The 22,285-nt window shown below is 42.8% G+C and overlaps 1 protein-coding gene and 1 non-coding gene across 3 annotated transcripts in view; both read right to left on the reverse strand.

Moving 5' to 3' along the window:
- The window catches only part of LOC126248401 (1-acyl-sn-glycerol-3-phosphate acyltransferase alpha-like), an 824,096-nt gene that overhangs the window by 186,138 nt on the left and 615,673 nt on the right, over positions 1 to 22,285 (reverse strand). The window lies entirely within an intron of this gene.
- Positions 10,379 to 10,453, reverse strand: Trnat-ugu (transfer RNA threonine (anticodon UGU)). The gene has a single exon. It is a non-coding gene; the product is annotated as a tRNA-Thr (tRNA).

Consider the following 22,285-nt stretch of genomic DNA (forward strand, 5'->3'; position numbering starts at 1 on the left):
CAGTAGGTGGCAGCACAATGCACCTAATATGAAAAAGTATGATTCTGTGGGTGTCCGGATACTTGTGATCACATAGCGTATTTTTCAAATTTCCTATTTCCTCGTACCCATAGCCTTGCTTTTTTCCTTTGTTTGAAGAATTTTAAGGCCTATTTTGTTGAAACTGAAGACGATAAACCAGTTTTACAGTGCCCGAGAAGTTGGGTCATACGTGTTCAGTACCACTGCTTATGCGTGTGCTCGACTGCTGTAACACTACCTCCAGTTGAACGCCGTTTCCCTTCAGTAACGTTCTGGCTGTTTATTTACACCATGGCGTGTAGTTTAAGTAGCAGTGACATAGTTATTTATTAATTCGGTGAAGTTAAGCAACTGATCAGTGATCCTAAATTACCGTCTAATCCACAGGTTTTGTTGGACTTATTTAATAACATACGAGAAGTGAAGTTGAATATCGGCGAATGTGCTAATTTAGTCGTACGTGAAAGTGTAATATTTTGGGAGCAAGAGCTCTACCTCATTGTGCAAAGAAACTTATAGACCAGCATTCAGATTCGCACCATCTACAGGTAAGTGCTCATAGAAAGATAAACTCACAAAGAGCGGGAGCGTACGCGGCAAAACAGAAAAGGGCGAGGATTAGTTACGAAAGAGGAATCAGAGATGCTGAAGGCTGACAACAGCTCACTGTTTTAGGTTAATGCTTTTGATATAAATATATTTAAGAATACTTGCAGAACATACATACGTTGATTTCAGTTATTTATGTCAACAGACAAATACACACATTTTAAGTCTTATTTAAGTGTGTAACTCCGTTGCGACATGCGCTCAAATCACTTGACAATTTTATGTAACCCCCATATAACACCAATGTAATATACACATATAGGCAATGTTTTTTAGTGGTTTCTTCTCTTTATTTACTGTTACTATTTTCAACTGCATTGCCCCTACACTGTCAAAGATGATATTTACTCTGTGTTCGTGCCTCACTGTTGACGTTTTCAATACTGTTCACGAATATTCTACCTTCTTTGACGATGATAGTTAAAGTCATAAGAAGGCCTTGTAAGCCGAAAAATGGCTAACAAAATAATTTAATACTGTAGACCACATATAATATTGGGATTTTCATTTATAATTATAAAGTTGTTCTACCAAGAAGCGAGGGAAGAATCAGTTAACATCAACAGATAGCCTGCAATTTTAAGGCCGCTGTAAACGATAAAAAATTGCGAAATCTGTCAAATTATTTGGTAGTGTGCGTCTGTGTTTGTCATACACAGTTCGTGTTTGAGAGAAATTTTGATTGACAGCCCATTTCGCAGGGTGTCGGACGTTGTTTATGTTGTTCCGCTATGTATGTTTAGCGAGAAATTTTTCTGGAAACTACAGTCAAAAGAGTATATGCATAATAAAGAAAAAGCAATGGCAATTACCAAAATTGTAAAAGTGTTGTGTCTTTCCCTACTATATATTTCGCAAAAATACATTAAGAAAAAAGAAATATTCCACGCACAACATACAAGCGGGAGTGCAATAAATACAAGTTGTAATCATCGGGTTATGTGAGTAATGTGTCCTGTAGTAGATTTTCATCTGTATATTTCTCAGTTATAAACATTGCCTGGCATGGCGTCTTGTTTTCTTTTTCTTGTTTATACACAGTCCTGACGTCAACTAGTATCAAAATAGCTGCTTCCAAAGTGCGGTTAAATCTGACAAACTTTTTGGTAGGTCTGAGCGCTTGTCTGACAATTCCGTTGACAGGAAACAGGAATCGTGACTTTGTGGTACTTACCTATGAAAAGTTACGTATTTCAGTTTGCAACTATTATTCTGTATTGCTGTTACTAATTAATAAATGCGTGAACACACGACAAATACGAGCAATATTAAAGTTTCGGTAACAGCACCATAATTAAACAAACAGTATTTTACTAAAGGCGAGTGAAAATTCTGCTTCGATGTTCGCGACATGCACGGCACGCCATTCTTGCTCCACAGATATTGCTACGCTATGCTGCCTACAACGAGTCTAAATTGGCTGCTTCGCAGCGACAGTTGTAACGGAAGTGCTGACGTAATGCTGACAGAAGCGCCGCCACGCTATCAATGCGGAAACGCCGTACTGACCTTGGCTGTGCAGCGATAGCCACGCCACAGCGGCATTTCAGCTGCAATATTCGTGAAGTACCACGACAGAGCGATCCGGTTGAAAGTAAACAACTCTTCCAACGTTTGCTTCAACGCTTCCTTCTATTCCACGTCCCACAAAAGAAAGTGAATATATAAGTCAAACTGCTGTCAACTGTCTTTCAAGTGCCGCTGAACAAAAATACAACAGAGTAATCTCGCGTAAAGAATCAAACAACTAGGAAACCGAGCGGAGTTGTACTTTGATTATGAGAGAAAAATAGACTACGCCCAAGCGGCGGTATTTCAGACAAATAACAATTAAAACAGAGGTTTTGATTGCAGGGACTGGAGGGCAGTGCCTGCGAAAAGCAGGTTCTGTGTTTGAGTGTTACACCTGCAAACAGTTTTAACTTGTAACAAATGTTGCACGCAGTGTACTCCTCAGTGAGGCGTCCGCAGCTCGTGGTCTAGTGGCTATCAATTATTATTCGGTCAGAGGGCTGGTTGGCCTCTGTAATAAAACACTGAGTGGAAGGATCAACAAGCGAACATGATCGGATGTCATGTGACGTCCGCAACGACCAAACACCACGATCAACAACGAACAAAATGAAAAAAAAAGTGGCTAGCGTTGCTACCTCTGGACCAAGGCGTCCCGGGTTCGATTCCCGGCCGGACTAGGGATTTTCTCTGCCCGGGGACTGGGTGTTTGTGTTATCATCATTATTTCATCATCACCTCATCATTCGTGACGGTGGCTAGATTGTACTATGAAAAAATTGAGACTTTGTACGGGTGCTGATGACCGCGCAGTTGATATGGTCGTTAAAACTATTTTAGTTTTATGCACGCAATTACTTCTTAATATGTTTGTTTGCATGGCCATCTTCCGCAGCGGCTGTTAAAATCAATTATTATTGGTTTCTCCGTCTTAAGCTTACTGCAATTAATTAAAGAGAATTTTATACCAGACGCGTTTCGCTTTTATTTACAAATCATTTTCTGTGGTTATTCTGCAAATATGGATACAGATGTTCGTACATTTTTGATTGTTTTGGCTTAAAAACAATATTTTTTTTACAAAGTTAGCGTGCAGTTTACTTACGGTGTTTCTGCCTCTAGTTCACATATTCTGAAACCACTGCTCCTTCTCTCTTTGTTGGCTCTGAGCACTATGGGACTTAACTTCTAAGGTCATCAGTCCCCTAGAACTTAGAACTACTTAAACCTAACTAACCTAAGGACATCACACACATCCATGCCCGAGGCAGGATTCGAACCTGCGACCGTAGCGGTCGCGCGGTTCCAGACTGTAGCGCCTAGAACCGCTTGGCCACCCAGGCCGGCAACCAAAAATGTACAAACATAAGTATCCGTATTTCCAGGATGACCACAGAAGATGCTTTGTAAACAAACGCGAAACGCGTCTGGTGTAAAATTCTCTTTAATTCAGTAAGCATAAAACAGAGAAACCAATAGTAACTGAACTACTACTTACCTTCTGTGTTACTTTCTCCTTGACGTCTCTGATATATCGGCTATGTTCCCTGTGCGGTTCCTTTAAAGCACACTTCACAGCAATTGTACAGTCGCCGATAGAAGATTAATTTTCTACCTCCGATTCGCCAAACGAATCCATATTCTGTCTGCCTGATCCCACTTCAGCAAACCAACAGCAACGAAACGTTCATTTCCGCAATAACGCTACTTAATTAATACTGTGTTCGTACCAGCTGGTCAAGAGCAGGCACTCGAACAGACTAGATCGCAGCAATTGATCACTGATCGCTTGCAATTCCACAGCACTCTGATGAATCGCATGCGACGGATCGTCCGTGTGTGGCAATATGGCTTTCTGGCCGCGACACATTTGTCCTATTTAGCGAGGTTATTTGCTCCGTGTAAGTGGATTTTCGCCCTATGGTTATTTGGAAAATAAACGCAGTTCGATGTCCTCTACCATGCTCTGACCTTATTTTAGGTTCCTCCCACTACACTTCATGACACTTGTTGACAAGCAAACACCTTCAAGTTCCGTAAAAAAATCTTACCGCTTGCCAAAATTATAGTTTATGGCAACTGAAATTGACACTATACTGCATTTCCAAGGCAATTGTGTACTTATATGTAATTCTGAACACTTCTAATCCGCGGTATATAGCCACATGGATCCTTCATGGTGCTGCAATCATCGTAAGCTCCAGTGCAGAATATTGCGATACAATCCTCGAATGATCAAACACGGAAACTTGAGGCCACTGAATTAGTGTCGATTTATTTTTTTTATTATAGGCATAAGTGCAGTTGTGTTCACTTGTAAAAATAACATCTATTCGACAACAGACTCTGCTAAGCCAGTCAAGAATAATTTCAGTATCGTCGCATTGTGTCTTACCTGTGTCTTACCTTTATTACCTTATTATCATAAGTAATTTTATTACGTTTCATCTTTCGAGAGAGAAATAATACCACTTTGATAAGGCATTACCTGGCGCTCCATTAAGCAAATACTTTGAGTAGCTCCAGAATTTCACCCTCTGACGTAAAGGACAGAACACAGCCTTCCACTTCGCGTCTCCCACCTTCGCTATGCTCAGTTCGCGTTAGAATTTCTACTTATTCAGTGAGCATGAACCATTCTGGACAGCGACGCTGAAGGCTACGTTACACTTAGAAAAGAATCTAAACCTGCGAACATCGATACTCATAAATTTCGCAGCGAGCAGCATTTAAAGCTTGTGCTGTGGAAGTAGAAACTCCTGCGATGTCACGCTACACTGGGCTCCAGCTGATGATTTTGAGTTATTGATGAAGCAACTAGGGGCAGTATTAAAGTTTTTAACTTCCAAACAGGCCGATGTATTATTAACTGGGCGTTTTAATTCGAATGTTTCAATTCTACAGCAATTCTGCAATTCTACAGCCATACCGAAGTTCCTTCTCATTTTATATAATCTAATTCTCCCTCTGGCTCATGTAGTAAGTAACTGTCTCTCATACGATCTACAGGTAGAGTTACAAAAACTGGCAGTGCTGCTATTCATAAATGTTCTGTAGAAACTGCAATTGTGAAAATACTTGTTTAGTTAAACTACAAGACTAATAGAAAAGGAATTACACACTTCAAAATTGCGAAATACTGACTGGACAGATATACACAGCACACACTATGTCATTGAAAAATATGTCGTCTCCTGTAACACAGTGCACAAGTTTCATATATTTCAATTCTGTTTTTTATTATTTTTCACATTGTGCTCGTATTTGTCGACATAAAAAGATCAACTAACAGTGTTGCTCAACATAGTTCATTTTCCATAGCAAAACTTCGTAACACGGTTGCGTTTGAAGTTCTGATTGAAACTGCTTGATAAATGCATCGTGTGTGGCCGGGTCGAAGCGAGCGATCGATTGCGCGGTATATCGCCATTGCTGCATCGTTTGTGTGCGGGTCCCTTAAACTCTGCTTTGAAGGATTCTGCCAGTCAGTGTAAAAAATATTCACATACTTAGGTATTTCGACTTAGGAATCTGTACAGAGATTAGTCACGTCCAATAGCCAATTACAAGTCGGAAATTCCAGATCGTGTGACGTTCATCCTTACGTGAATCACAAAACGTAGATAAGAAGAAGGACCCGCAGAGATTAAAGGAAGAAAATTCGTGAGTGATTTTTCACCAAAGATTTTACTTCTTATTGTTATTAAGAATTTACAGTCAATCTTCATGCTGCCAGGTGTTGAGTTCATTGCAGTCCAAGAAACACTTCACACTGATTCCGCCCTTCCGTAGTTGAAGTCGTTAACGTATGCATGAGCCGTGGCGCTTTATTCGTTAAGTAGCCAGTTCGATTTTCGGTGGTGGGAAAAAAATTGTGCTGAGTGAATCGTGTATAGCAGTCAGTGGTATTACACGCGCGTGGCAGTAGTGACGTGGATGCTGGCGAACGCGGAAGAGATGGAATCAAAATTGCTCACTCAGCAGCGACCAAAGCGTTAAACCAGGTGGCAGCACTTGCCTATTGTCAGGATGTAGGAAGTTGCGGGACGGTAAGGACAAATGAAAACAGAGCTCTACCGACAAAATAGGGGGGTTGTTCAGGGGCATTTTCTGAGTATTTTGATGTGGGGGAGCCGTTATTTTCGATGCCTCGTCATGGATTGATTATTGGTTATACAAATTTGTATTTTTGAAATTTTGTTAATTTATTTCTCAAAATAGGATTTTAGAATAAATTGGTGATACTGATTCTGGAGATTACGTTTATTTTGTTCCACCACGTCAGGATTTTTCATAAAATAAAGTCTCATAGGTCTATTTTAAATACTTAAGTAGCTGAAGCTCACAAATTAAAACAAAATTGTAAACAATGTCTGTTTCTTCGTAATTATTGTTTTAATTTTTAAGGCCTGTAATAAAAGTAATAAAAACAGTTCTCTCTGCAATATTATGATCACTTTATAACATTTAATTTTTAGACACTGTCCTTTTTGATTTCCTCGCAGAATCTTTGTCTTTGCTGTCCTTCTCCAACATACAACAGCCGGCCGGAGTGGCTGAGCTGTTCTAGGCGCTACAGTCTGGAACCGCGCGACCGCTACGGTCGCAGGTTCGAATCCTGCCTCGGGCATGGATGTGTGTGATGTCCTTAGGATAGTTAGGTTTAAGTAGTTCTAAGTTCTATGGGACTGATGACCTCAGAAGTTAAGTCCCATAGTGCTCAGAGCCATTTTTGATCCAACATACAACAGTCGGCCATCATAATTTCATTTTATCTTCCTTGGTACCTCTGCTCCATCTGCATAACATAACAGATTTTCAGGAAAATAGTCAATATCTGAAGGTAGGAAGTGGACTTTAAAACTCATATTATAGCCCTACATCTTGACATTTTCGAGCATTATATTGCCAATGTTTTTAGAATGTTGATGTTGACGTTATTCCCTTGAAAGTTTTCAGTATTAGATTTAAAGGCAGTTACTGTATTTTTCTCTGTAACACTCATCGTATTCTCAAATTCGTGACCTCTCATTAATTTGTGAATTTAAGGACTAATATTAATTCTGGTTTCAATTCTTCTTAACTGATGAAGGGAAAGTTTAAATAAAGGCAAATTGAAGCAGGATGCATCTTGTGGAAGAGTCCTTACAAACTGTTTCATCAAACCCAGTTTGATGTGGTGGAGGCAATAGTGTTTATGTTTGTGGTCCACAAGCTGTTCATGCAAGACTTTTTAGTCCCAGTACAAAATGTTTTCCGATATGGCCAAACTTTGCACTCCAATGCGCTTGCTTTGCCAAGATACCCAATCACATACAAGGTGTTCGGATATTACCGTTACAAACTTCTAGGACTTGTACAGGGGAGTGAGTACATAATTTTTTGAATAGGAACTCGTGTTCATGTTTAATTCAATCACTTCTGCTTGATGAACTGAATTGCCAGCCGCGGTGGTCTCGCGGTTCTAGGCGCTCAGTCCGGAACCGCGCGACTGCTACAGTCGCAGGTTCGAATCCTGCCTCGGGCATGGATGTGTGTGATGTCCTTAGGTTAGTGAGGTTTAAGTAGTTCTAAGTTGTAGAGGACTGATGACCACAGATGTTAAGTCCCATAGTGCTCAGAGCCATTTGATGAACTGAATTAGGTGTGACCCAAAACAATTATTCATTAACAATTCGAAAGGAAACATAACGAAACATCCATTTATAAAATTACGTGTTCACATTATTCCAAAACAAAAAAAAGAATCCAGCATACTGTACGTAGAGAACAGTAATGATTCATTACAACAGCGGCTCTATATAGGGACCACCAACGGTGTTACTGACATTCTAGCTACAAAGCATGCTCTGGTACACACTCTCCATACCATCTGGTGTCTCTTCAATTTGTAGTGCAGCAGCCAGAACTCGTGCCAATGGATCTTCCTCTGTTCTACAGGAGTCTCGTAATTTAAGCTTTGCATACCCCCTCCTCCCCCCCCCCCCCCCCACAAGAAGTAGTCCATAGCAGTACACGTCATCCTGTCTGCCCTACTGCATACTAGGAAAGCAACTCTGAGACTTTTCTCTTTCCCTCAGCAGACGTGGACGCGTTACACATCTGAATTGAAGCCGTCGCAGAACGGAAACTGTAAGTTCCCAGACGTGGGTTCCTATTCAAAATATCATGTACTCACTCCGCTTTACAGGCGCTACAAGTTCGTAACGGGAATTTCCACACATCCTGTGTAAAGCAGGGCATTTTTGTGTATCTACTTGTTTTCCTGATAAAATTCCTGTAAGTAAAAATAAAAGTAGATTCATGTAACTGTGAAAAAAACTGCATGTAATAGAAGAAAAGTAAGAGCAGTTTGGACATCAGCACAGAACGTAATTGGAGAACACATACTGCCGCAAGCTCTGCTGCCTGCAGAGTGGCGTAGTGGTTAACGTCACTGGCTGGCGCATTGTGGGCCACAGTTCAAACCCGACCGCCAGGAATGGTTTGTTATTTAGAATTTATCATTCCTGGAAAGTTCTTGAAACATGTTTGTAATATCTGCATACTCTGGAATATTCAATGTCTATATAAATACTTGCATCCTGGAATGTACGATGCTTGTATTAAGTAGCTGCTCTCTCCGTAAAGAAAGTCAGTTCTGTTCTGGTTGTACGTCGGTGTCAGGAATAAATGTGCTTTCAGTGCTACGTGTTACACAGGATGCTTATAAAAATTCGTGGCAGATTAAAACTGTGTGCAGACCAAGACTCGAACTAATACCTTTGCTTTCCGCGGGAAGTGTTCTACCAACTGAACTATCCAAGCACGACTCACTACGCGTCCTACAGTTTTACTTCCGAAAGTACCTTTAGAAGGTACGAGATGAGGTACCGGCGGAAGTAAAGCTGTGAGGATGGGTCATGAGCCGTGCTTGATTAGCTCAGTTGTTAGAGCACTTGCCACCGGAAGGCAAAGCTCCAGAGTTTCAGTCACGGTCGGGCACACAGTTTTAATCTGCCAGAAAGATTCCTGTCACTGCACAGTCATTCGGGGTGCTTATAATTAAATTTTCGGTACTTGAGACGGCCCCCATGACAAACGAGTGATCGTCGGACAATGAAACTTTGTGTAAACATTTGGAAGAATATGCGGAAGAGAAATAACGAATAAACCACTGAAAAAGAAAAAAAAGAAACACTTTTAATTTTCACAAGAGAGGGTAGCTGCGCATCATGTTTACATTCCAGGTTACAAACGTTGCTCAGTGCGATGACCATCTGCAGCCACACTATAGATTGTTCTACTGCTGCCCGAAACAACGGTAGACAACAGCTATAGTGACACTGCTTGAATATCGCACACTGCGTACAGCGTGGCAACAGTAACTTCAACAATTTGTGGCGCAATTGACCGGTGCCATCTCGTAGAAGCAGTTCCCAAATAATCAGCAAATTCGAACTTCCGAATCATGTTATTTAATTCTAATGCAGAAAGAGGACCTCTCCATATTCCTTCAACACGTTGATACTCGCGAGGGGCACCAGCACTTCTGCTGTTGTTTAGATAAAGCAACTTTACGAGTAAAGCCGTGCTCACCTTGTCCAGACCCATGTCGACTGCCTGCAACTGTAACGCACACTGATGCTTGTGCTTCAACCCTACGGTGTGTACCACTACCGGCGCCTAAAAAATGGCTCTGAGCACTATGGGACTTAACTTCTGAGGTCATCAGTCGCCTAGAACTTAGAACTACTTAAACCTATCTAACCTAAGGACATCACAGACATCCATGCCCTAGGCAGGATTCGAACCTGCGACCGTAGCGGTCGCGCGGTTCCAGACTGTAGCGCCTAGAACCGCTCGGCCACTCCGGCCGGTACCGGTGCCTAAAGGCAAGTCAATGTCACTGACACTTTTAACAACGCATATCCTGCAGCACACAGCCTGAACATCGTTCCTATAAATTTGGGTACCCACGCGATACATATTTTTCCGTCTACACTGGCTCAGGTAGCGAAAGTTTAATTATAATTACCGTGTACTTCCATGACGGCCCTGCCTTCGCATTGGGACTTGACAGTGGTTTCAACGTGACCGTATGTATTTCCAGTTATTTGATATCATGCAGACTGGTAATATCGTATGATATGGTGGACTGGGATACCCTAAAGAGTAGAAAGAAATGATAATTAAATCATGACCTTAAGCAGTCGACAGGCGGTGATAGATATCAACGGGGACAGTTGAAAATGTGTGCCCCGACCGGGACTCGAACCCGGGATCTCCTGCTTACATGGCAGACGCTCTATCCATCTGAGCCACCCAGGGCACAGAGCATAGAGCGACTGCAGCGACTTATCCCTTGCACGCTCCCCGTGAGATCCACATTCCCAACTTAATGTCCATACACTACATTTGTAGGGCCTCTGCCCATTACACTCATTACTCGCGGCAGACAATCTTCCTGAGTCCCGTAAGAGTTCGAGCAATGCGTGTGCATCCGTACCGAAGGAGGAGGTCAATGGCCGGTTAGCCTTAACTATATGAAGACGGTATCTGTTCTTTCATACCATCGGTGACCGTGCAGCTCTCTATAATGAGCGTGCAGTTGCTCTATGCTCTGTGCACTCGGTGGATAGAGCGTCTGCCATGTAAGCAGGAGATCCCGGGTTCGAGTCCCGGTCGGGACACACATTTTCAACTGTCCCAGTTGGTGTACATCAACGCCTGTCGACAGCTAAAGGTCTCGATTTAATTATCATTTCATTCTAGAGAGCTGCACAGTCACCGATGGTATCTGTTCTTTCGGACTCTCCTTAAATGCTCGTAACACCAAGGAGGTCGACGGGTTTCGCGTCCCCTCAGACAGACGAATTAACATTAACAGTGTCACATGCCCCCATTTCCTTTAACAGTGTGAAGAGGTTAGGAATTAAATCCAGTAGACTGGTGCCACTTCTGGTGATCAGGAAATTTACGCCACCACCTCTGCTCACCTTGCCGACCAAATACTGGAGCTAAACATTTCTTCCACCACCAGGATTCTAATCGGTCTACCTCTAGGTCGAGGAATGACGTAATTACGAATTATTCGGTTTGTTACCTCAATTACATTTGTTTCTGTGCAAACACCTTAACAGTATCGAAACAGACTGTTAAGATTCTCGAAACAGTTGTGTTCAGAGCTCATGCCACGCACTGACTACTAGTGCACGATCGTTACCAATCGTGTGTACTACACACATCCTCTTTCAGATACCTCGCACGGGCAGTACGTCCCACTCACTCATGGAAAGATGCGGTCTCTCATAGATGTCAATGTACATATGACGCCGGCCGCTATGACCGAGCGGTTCTGGGCGCTTCAGTCAGGTACCGCGCTGCTGCTACGGTCGCAGGTTCGAATCCTACCTCGGGCATGGATGTGTGTGATGTCCTTAGGTTTAAGTAGTTCTAAGTGTAGGAGACTGATGATCTCAGATGTTAAGTCCCATAGTGCTTAGAGCCTTTTGAACCATTTTTTTGTACACTTCACAACACAATTATTGGCAGCCGTCAGAATTCTAAGCCCAGCCACATGCACTCTATGGCAACATTCTAGGATGCGGAAGTGCCTGGAGGAAGTGTTGTCTTCCGCTTGAGCTGTACCAGTGGTTTATATGCCCGTGGTAGACTCAAAGTCGCGAGTTCGAGCACACTCATTCCTTTACTTGTCTAACACCATTTCAGCTGCCTGTTGAAGGTATCAGTCTGATGGAACCTCAAAGATAATTTGCTTCAATTTCTAACCGACCAGTAATAGCAACATCTCCCGCAAAAGAGCTCGTGGCTGTGTGAAGATAATGACGGTATGCTGGAGGGTTTCCACACGCCGCTTGACACCGGCAGCCGTCTGATCGGATGAAAGCGGCGCAGTGCATCTTGGGCACGTTTCTGTTCTCGCACTAGCAAGCGTAAAATTGTGCCTTATTGTAGCTTGATTTTCCGCGCGAAGTAACTTTAAAAACCCAAATGAACACCGTGCACTTACAAAAAATGCGTACCCTACTGTGAGTGTATTGATGGATTGACATTTTCTAATTTGAAGTTAGTATTTGTTTAGTAGTTTCGAATCGGATTTTCCGTACTTAAATCTTATGAAAGTTGTTTAAGCGTTACAAAGTAGAGTCGCAAGAAGAAAAGGTCAGAAATTTGCGACATATTGTTAGCTTTTAGTTTAACAGAGGGGTAGAGGCAGTAGAGGCTGTGTGAAACATTTGTGTCGTGTGTGAGGCGAGTGCTATCGGAAATATCACGTCAGAAAATGATCTTTTTGTTTCAAGAAAGATAGTTCTGGCATAAATGATTCTCCGCATTCGAGAAGTCTCGATAATAGACATACGTGATAAATTATCATCATTTGATATTTGTGCTACATTTACATTGAACGGTTCAGAAATCTGGTCTAGTACTGCACGGTCTAATACAATGCAACAGAAATCAAAGGGATGACTATTATTGCATTTTTATTCGATCATCATCAGTTCGCTCATTGAGTATTTCTTTGCACCATTGTTACTGATAGCACGTTATAACGTCTGTAAGTTAATTTCTTAAGAGGAAGTTATTGGGTGAGCCCTAAAAAAAAAACATCTCTCCGCGAGCAACTGGCAGTGTGAACAGATAAAATTTTGCATCTGGTGGCACAAAAACGGTGTTGCGTTGTACGAACTCCTCACGAAGGATGTGTCCATCATAGCTGGCGTTTGTTGGCAGTAATGCTCAATGGGTGAACTCACAATGTCCAAACAAAAATTCAGTAAGTCATCTTTTTCATTTTTGTTGCTTTGAATTAGAGCATCCAGTACTCCTACACCCAATCCTGAAATTTTGCTACTGAATGAAAATGTCGCACTAACGTTAAATGACCATACATATCAGTCTTGAGGTTCAAGTATGCGAAATCCAACATATAACTGCAAGACAAATAATGGAACTTGAAACCAGTAAATGAAATTGATAAATACACACTCAGCAATCTACACACGTTGTTAAACTGCACGGTGTTCACTTGGTTTGAGTGGACTTGAACTCGTGACTTTGCCTCTACATACGCTACGTTTACTACTAGACCGCAAACAGATACAGCACTGTAACATCTCGAGAGGATGACATTTTCTCCGGACACTTCCACATCCTACAGTGTTGCCAGATTGTGTAGATGGCCACACAGAATTCTGAGGGACGGTCAGTTTTTGTGTTATCAAGTCTACAGATACACAAGTACTGTGATGTGGCTGTCATTGGTGCGGGAACAGGTCAGTATAGTGTAGTTTTGCCACTCTTCCACTCACTGCACCGTACTTGGCCCTCACATCAATAAGGAGCTGTGCCGTCTCAGAAATCCATTTCCACGCGCAACTTCGAAAGGTAAAAGTCTTTGATGACAAGACTGATGACTTTTTTGTCGCTGCTACCTTCAAATTCGGTGGAACTTTAGGAACTTTTATTTCTCGTAGGTATTTAAAATAGTAATTATCCTACTTCGTCTAGGCTAATACCTATGTTTCAACATATTTGAAGTCCAAGATTTGTGTTCCGTGTAAGAATGCACTTTTTTACATGCAAAACAAGCCACTATATGTTTCCACTATATGTTTAATTTTCTCCTTGCCATAGAACACACACAAAAAAATTCTTCCAAATAGACGGTTTCAGTTTGGTTTCTTGCAGTAACGTGAAATCACCTTGTTTCACCTTTATAAAATTATGTCAGGGCGTTCATTTTATTAAAACGCTCTCACTAAAGTTTGCTCTGATGTACTCGTTTCGTGGTCACTCAGTTACTGCAGAGAGTTAACTGCAGGCAGCAGAATCTTGGCCGGACCTATCAGGTAGCCAGCGGCCGGAGGTTGTCATCCAAACCGCTTTTCACAGAGGGCACAGAAGGTAAGATCGCGGCAACGCAGTCACTAGGCGCAGCTAAAGCGATTGTAGCCAGAAAGTAATGACGGAAACAGACATATGCCTTACCTGGGCTTCCCAAAGATTCCAAAAATGCCCAAAGACTTCACGTTTTCGGCTAACGTTACAAGAGACGCATGACACCGATTCATGCTATCTCATTCATCGATCGCACATTTAACAATTTCACTGCACAATTTCAAGAAGAGCGTATAATATCGTTGATATTGTCCTTTAATTTTATACCACAAAGCCATTATTATTGCGAATATCCGCAACTGAGTAAACTTTTATCCGCAAGATAACAATTACTGCGAATATCTGCACTCATCTATATCTGTATCCAATCTCGAAAAAAAGATTGTATGTATCGCACTCACTCCCGGTCACGCGCAGCGGTGACTATAGTGAACTTTTAGTAACATCCATCACGTTTCATAATTGGTTTAACACGTCGAAAAAAGATTTTGACACATGGTATCACATAAAGAGAACAGTAATTTGGCGTGTGGTCAATATGCGAAACTTTCATATATATCACAACAGAAGTAACTATTCATTTTTTTAATATGGATTAACTATTTTTGAGGACTATTTGACAGCTGTTGAAAGCAGAAATTGTGTGCACGTACAACGAATTTGAAGAGATTACGCATTTATTTTTATACCGACAATGAGGTATTTCATAAGCTGTTGACCTGTCTTAGCCTCAGCTGCTTGTTTATTAAAAGACTACGATCATGATTCCGCCGCAGTTACAACGGGATTAGCATTTTAGTGAAGTTAAGCTGTATTAACTCTATCATGTTTTGGTAAAAGCAGCCGCATTTTACGTGGCAACAAGAGAAATATACACTCCTGGAAATTGAAATAAGAACACCGTGAATTCATTGTTCCCGGGAAGGGGAAACTTTATTGACACATTCCTGGGGTCAGATACATCACATCATCACACTGACAGAACCACAGGCACATAGACACAGGCAACAGAGCATGCACAATGTCGGCACTAGTACAGTGTATATCCACCTTTCGCAGCAATGCAGGCTGCTATTCTCCCATGGAGACGATCGTAGAGATGCTGGATGTAGTCCTGTGGAACGGCTTGCCATGCCATTTCCACCTGGCGCCTCAGTTGGACCAGCGTTCATGCTGGACGTGCAGACCGCGTGAGACGACGCTTCATCCAGTCCCAAACATGCTCAATGGGGGACAGATCCGGAGATCTTGCTGGCCAGGGTAGTTGACTTACACCTTCTAGAGCACGTTGGGTGGCACGGGATACATGCGGACGTGCATTGTCCTGTTGGAACAGCAAGTTCCCTTGCCGGTCTAGGAATGGTAGAACGATGGGTTCGATGACGGTTTAGATGTACCGTGCACTATTCAGTGTCCCCTCGACGATCACCAGTGGTGTACGGCCAGTGTAGGAGATCGCTCCCCACACCATGATGCCGGGTGTTGGCCCTGTGTGCCTCGGTCGTATGCAGTCCTGATTGTGGCGCTCACCTGCACGGCGCCAAACACGCATACGACCATCATTGGCACCAAGGCAGAAGCGACTCTCATCGCTGAAGACGACACGTCTCCATTCGTCCCTCCATTCACGCCTGTCGCGACACCACTGGAGGCGGGCTGCACGATGTTGGGGCGTGAGCGGAAGACGGCCTAACGGTGTGCGGGACCGTAGCCCAGCTTCATGGAGACGGTTGCGAATGGTCCTCGCCGATACCCCAGGAGCAACAGTGTCCCTAATTTGCTGGGAAGTGGCGGTGCGGTCCCCTACGGCACTGCGTAGGATCCTACGGTCTTGGCGTGCATCCGTGCGTCGCTGCGGTCCGGTCCCAGGTCGACGGGCACGTGCACCTTCCGCCGACCACTGGCGACAACATCGATGTACTGTGGAGACCTCACGCCCCACGTGTTGAGCAATTCGGCGGTACGTCCACCCGGCCTCCCGCATGCCCACTATACGCCCTCGCTCAAAGTCCGTCAACTGCACATACGGTTCACGTCCACGCTGTCGCGGCATGCTACCAGTGTTAAAGACTGCGATGGAGCTCCGTATGCCACGGCAAACTGGCTGACACTGACGGCGGCGGAGCACAAATGCTGCGCAGCTAGCGCCATTCGACGGCCAACACCGCGGTTCCTGGTGTGTCCGCTGTGCCGTGCGTGTGATCATTGCTTGTACAGCCCTCTCGCAGTGTCCGGAGCAAGTATGGTGGGTCTGACACACCGGTGTCAATGTGTTCTTTTTTCCATTTCCAGGAGTGTAGTTCTGAACTCGTCACAGACGAAACTCATTTGGAGAAAAAGTCTAAGGAATTTTCAACCCATACTTCAGAGATATGAGAAATACGACATAATTCACAAGAAATTGAGTACAGTTGTCGCAAGTGGCTCACAAAATAATAAAAAGCATGTTTTCATAATCTAAGTACGTTTTTAACACGCTTTTATTAGGTCCCTTTCTTGTCCGTATGTCTGTTTGGTACAAATTTTGCAAATGATATTAAACTAGCTTCCCAATGAGCTAGAGTCTTGAAATTTTAAAAATAACTGAGAACTGGATGACAGTGCAACATTAATTCGATATCCTGTCTGTCTGTTCCACTTGCTTCCCGTAGGCGTGTTTGGGAGAAGAGCTGATAATGCCCGACATCTTTCCTACCCTACAGGACTGGAGCGTTGTGTGGATAGTATCGAAATGCGTTCCAGACGGTGTGCGTCGAACTTTGACAGATGCCACACGGTAACGTTACATCTGCGAGCGCTAGTATCGCCTTTGCGGTGCTGGCATCACAGTGTCACAGGGTCATGTCCATTTAGAAAGCCAACTAGTGTTCACGGTTGCACTAAAGCGAGTGTGGCTCTACCTTCAGTTGTGTCTTTGCTGCACTCTCATAGCTTTCTCATTACACGCCGGTGGTTTGGTCTCAGATTTCGCCACACCTTGGGTTATCGCTTTTGGATTACTGGTTTGAGTTTTGTTATTCTGCCCTGCTGTCTCTACTGTCCGTTTTTCTCTTGGTGTTATTCTCCTGTTCACACTCGGCGACTAGCTGTTGACAGCCTCTGTCCAGTTGGCCGGTCTCTGCCCGTTCTTTGAGTTGCTCCTGATCCTCGTAACATTCCGGTCACTAGTTTGGACTAATAAAAAATCTTATAAAAGTGACACAAAACTATTTTATTTTTTGGGCACAATTAACCAGACTGATGTATAACTAGAAGGTAAGTGTAATACTATTCAGTTTCAGGTATGCTCAGATGAAAATATACTGAAACAAACCTGAAATTTAACACATGACGCTCTTAAAATCAAAATGTTCAAAATTCATTGAGAAATTTCACACACACAAGACTAAAAAGCAGTCAATAATTATTTACAAAGAAATAAAATTTTAATATAATAAATATTTAAATTGGACTAAAAAGTATAAAATAATTTTTCCATGTGCCCTACAGATTCCTAGACCCATACTAATATCCTGAAAATTTGTGACTCTGAATTTTTAATAGCTACGAAAATTTTCTTAAGATTTATAATGAAAATGTGAGGCACATGCAGTAGATAATATTGTTTATAAATAAATAAATCTTCCGCTACCAGTCACGATTTTTCTTTTTTTTGGTAGCGGAAGATTTAATTATTTATTTATAAGCAAACCTATTGTTTCTACAGTCGCAGGCTTTCAAAAACCATTTATAATGGATCAAATCACATTTTACAAGTGTTTTCATAACTATTAAAAATTCAGAATCTCAAATTTTCAGAACTACCTGTAAGGGGTTAGGAATCTGTTTGGGGCTAGGATCAATTATTTAATATTTTTAGTCCTACTTTATAGCGTGTTATATAATAAAATTATTTTTATTTAAATGATTTTTTTTGGATAGAACTATGCTGCTTTTTAGCTCCAGCACAGCAATTCCATTCAGTCACTATAACTATTTAATATTGTAATGTTGTTAAACACAATAATGACTTACAGTCCAGGTCAAAACAGATGATCAGTTTCTGCAGGGAAATATGAGATATTTAAACTGAGTGCGTTCAGTACTTCACTCTACAGAGGAATAGGAACGAAAAGTTGGTACGCTAATTTTTGTGAATTTTTTTCATGCTGCACATATCACTGAGGTGTAGAAAGAAAATCCTTTGGTAAATTTCAGTTTCAGTTCACTAGTACGTTACAGGATTCCTGTGCAGTTGCAACACGAGTAACGACGTCTTTTGGTCACACTAGTTGACCTTTTCTTCCTTAAAAGAAATGTCATCAGTGGCGAGTTTTGAGTAACACTTTTTCTTTTTATCATGATTCCTTTTCAATCTTTTTTCCAGAACGCAGTGGAGTTTACACAACTTCATTAACATGCCAATGCAGGTGTAACTGTGATACACTCTTGAGCATAGTGTATTATTAAATATGCAACTGAAGGCAAAACCGGTCAGTAGCTTATGAAGCAGCTCATTATCGGTAGAAAAATACACTTCTGCTGTTGCACACCCACAGCATTTGTCCTATCACAAGCTATCGATCGATAGTTCTTAAAAACACTATTCTACTGAAAAATCTGTAGTTATTTCTGTTACGATATATATGAAAGTTTTGCATAGTAAGCACATGCCAAAATACTCTTTTCTTTGTGTGGTAACATTTGCCAAAAACTTGTTTCGATATCTTGAATTGTTCATAGAATGATGTATATTATGAATAATTCACTATCACTGTTTCATTAAGTTCACTGGCGGACGGAAGTGAGTGTGACCCGTAAAATCGATTTCTCGAGACTGGACACAGGTATAGATCACCTCCCAAACGTAAATAAAAATTCATTTGTTACGAATACTTCTTCAGCAATGGCTGGCCTATAACATGCACCACTTGTACCAATCACTATTTTTCACTGCAAACTATTCGAATTTACGTCCGTGGCTTACTTAATTTGGAAGTATCAAAATAACTACGACCATTAATAAAAAGACAGGCAGTTCACCATGAAGCTAATGTATAAGGCTATGAGTAACGAAAGAATCACATTATTTTACTGAGCATTTTCTGTAAAATCATTTGAGAAATATTGCAGGGAAGCTGTGCCTCCGATTTGTTAACGCAGCACGTCAGCCACCCGCCGTGCTAATGCGAGCAAAGAATATTCCATTTCTTCTTACTAGCTGTCCGGTGCGTGTCTTCTGTGGTCGGTACTGGCACCCAACTGTCACTGTCTGCTGCCTCATTAGATAACATGAGGATTTTATTCATCCTGATCCAATCCCCCTCACACTCACATCTGTGGCGCACGAAACCTGCTGTCTTTGTGAGCACACACCCTGATGTGTGCGGTACCATTACAGGTTGCTGAAAGATCTCTGAATACAGATTCCGACCTGATTGTGATTTAAAATGATCTCCCCATGTACATCTGAACCGCCAGGAAAAAAATCAGTACACCCTTTTGCATGTTTCCAATTTACTCAAGGTTGCAACAGTGCATATGGAGTACATGAAATGTTTACTTTTATACACCAATAGCACAGGTGGTTCTGAGATACCAGGTAGCCACTCATGCTGACACAATCATATTAGTACGTGGTGCAGCCTCCATGGGCTGCAATGCAGGCATTTAGTCAATAGTACGGATGACGAATACTGTCCTGGGATACGTTACGCCATGATTGCTCGACCTGTCCACATAATTCTGCAAGAGTTGTTGGTTGACCAGTCGCGCGAGTCACTTCTCGTCCCTTCATATACCACACATGCTCCATTGGAGACAAGGCTGGAAATCGTGCTGGCCAGGGAAGTTAGTTGCTTCTTCACGTCTTGAAGAGCACGTTGAGTTTCACGGGTAGTGGAACATCAACATCATCATCATCTTCCTGTTGCAACAAGAGAAAAAGGACAGGTATAATAACATTCTGCACGTACCGAGCGCTAGTTAGTGTCCCCTCCAGAAGTAGCAAAGATGAAAGAGAGCTTTACCCTATCGCACCTCGGACCGTAATGCCGCCACTCGGACGGCCACAGTTTGACCCCTTTCAAACTCAATCAGCTGGCTGTAGGAAGCGCGACTCCGTCTCCGTGGTATGGTTGCCTGCTTGCATCACACTGAGCCTTCTGGCTTTCAGCGTTCCCTATAAAAGCGCAGACAAGGAAGGCGCTCTGGTAGCTATGCCAATACGCCATCTGTTGGTGGATGCCACTGAGACTATTATCAGTACATCCACTATTGTCCAGGTGGTGGTGGAGGGTACTTCTGGCACCACTATATTATTCCCTCCTTTCTTGCTCAATCCGGGAACACACACACTACTGGCCATTAAAATTGCCACAGCAAGAAGAAATGCAGATGATAAACGGGTATTCATTGGACAAATACATTATACTAGAACTGACATGTGACTACATTTTCACGCAATTTTGGTGCATAGATCCTGAGAAGTCAGTACCCAGAACAACCACTTCTGGCCCTAATAACGGCCTTGATACGCCTGGGCAATGAGTCAAACAGAGCTTGGATGGCATGTACAGGTACAGCAGCCCATGCAGCTTCAACACGATACCACACTTCATCAAGAGTAGTGACTGGCGTATTGTGACGAGCCAGTTGCTCGGGCACCATTGACCAGACGTTTTCAATTGGTCAGAGAACTGGAGAATTTGTTGACCATGGCAGCAGTCGAACATTTTCTGTATCCAGAAAGGCCCGTACAGGACCTGGAACATGCGGTCATGCATTATCCTGCTGAAATGTAGGGTTTCGCTGGGATCGAATGAAGGGTAGAGCCACGGGTCGTAACACATCTGAATGTAACGTCCACTGTTCAAAGTGCCGTCAATGCGAACAAGAGGTGACCGAGACGTGTAACCAATGGTACCTCATACCATCACGTGGCCAAACACGGATGCGACCATCATGATGCTGTAAACAGAACCAGGATTCATTCCAAAAAATGACGTTTAGTCATTCGTGCACCGAGGTTCGTCGTTTAGTATACCATCGCAGGCGCTCCTGTCTATGATGCAGCGTCAAGGGTAACCGAAGCCATGGTCTCCGAGCTGATAGTCCATGCTGCTGCAAACGTCGTCGAACTGTTCGTGCGGATGGTGGTTGTCTTGCAAACGTCCCCATCTGTTGACTCAGGGATCGAAACGTGGCTGCACGATCCGTTACAGCCATTCGGATAAGATGCCTGACATCTCGACTGGTAGTGATACGAGGCCGTTGGGATCCAGCTCGGCGTTCCGTATTACCCTCCTGAACCCACCGATTCCATATTCTGCTAACAATCATTGGATCTCGACCAACGTGAGCAGCTATGTCGCGATACGATAAACCGCAATCGCGATAGGCTACAATCCGACCTTTATCAAAGTCGGAAACGTGATGGTACGCATTTCTCCTCCTTACACGAGGCATCACAACAACGTTTCACAGGGCAAAGACGGTCAACTGCTGTTTGTGTATGAGAAATCGGTTGTAAACTTTCCTCATGTCAGCACGTTATAGGTGTCGCCACCGGCGCCAAACTTGTGTGAATGCTCTGAAAAGCTAATCATTTGCATATCACAGCATCTTCTTGCTGTCGGTTAAATTTCGCGTCTGTAGCACGTCATCTTCGTGGTGTAGCAATTTTAATGGCCAGTAGTGTATGATTGTTGGTAAACATGTGTATGGGCTCCAAACTCCTCTCATTTTCGCGTCGTGGTCGTTTCACGAGACATATATGGGAGGAAGTAATATTGTACTCAAAATTTTCTCCGAAATACACTCTCGTCATTTAGACTGTAAATTTCTGTATTCGTTATCACTGAAGCTTTGTGGAGCATCTACAACGGCTCACTCCGACTAAGGCTCGGTTTGCATGATTGGAATGGCAGCTGGATCCTACTATGCCACACAGGAAGATGTAATGGTCCACATTGGTCGGAACATCTGCAACTGTCGAATTTCGCTACTTGCCACCCACATTGGCCCCAGTGAGACAGAAATGATGGAGCAGCAGCTGCAATTCTTTGGACCATGAGACTCACTGGGTAGTACACACGTGCAGTATCTACATCTACATCTACATCCATACTCCGCTAGCCACCTGACGGTGTGTGGCGGAGGGTACCTTGAGTGTCTCTATCGGTTCTCCCTTCTATTCCAGTCTCGTACTGTTCGTGGAAAGAAGGATAGTCGGTATGCCTCTGTGTGGGCTCTAATCTCG

This window comes from Schistocerca nitens, chromosome 3, assembly GCF_023898315.1.
Source record: "Schistocerca nitens isolate TAMUIC-IGC-003100 chromosome 3, iqSchNite1.1, whole genome shotgun sequence".
Lineage (NCBI taxonomy): Eukaryota > Metazoa > Arthropoda > Insecta > Orthoptera > Acrididae > Schistocerca > Schistocerca nitens.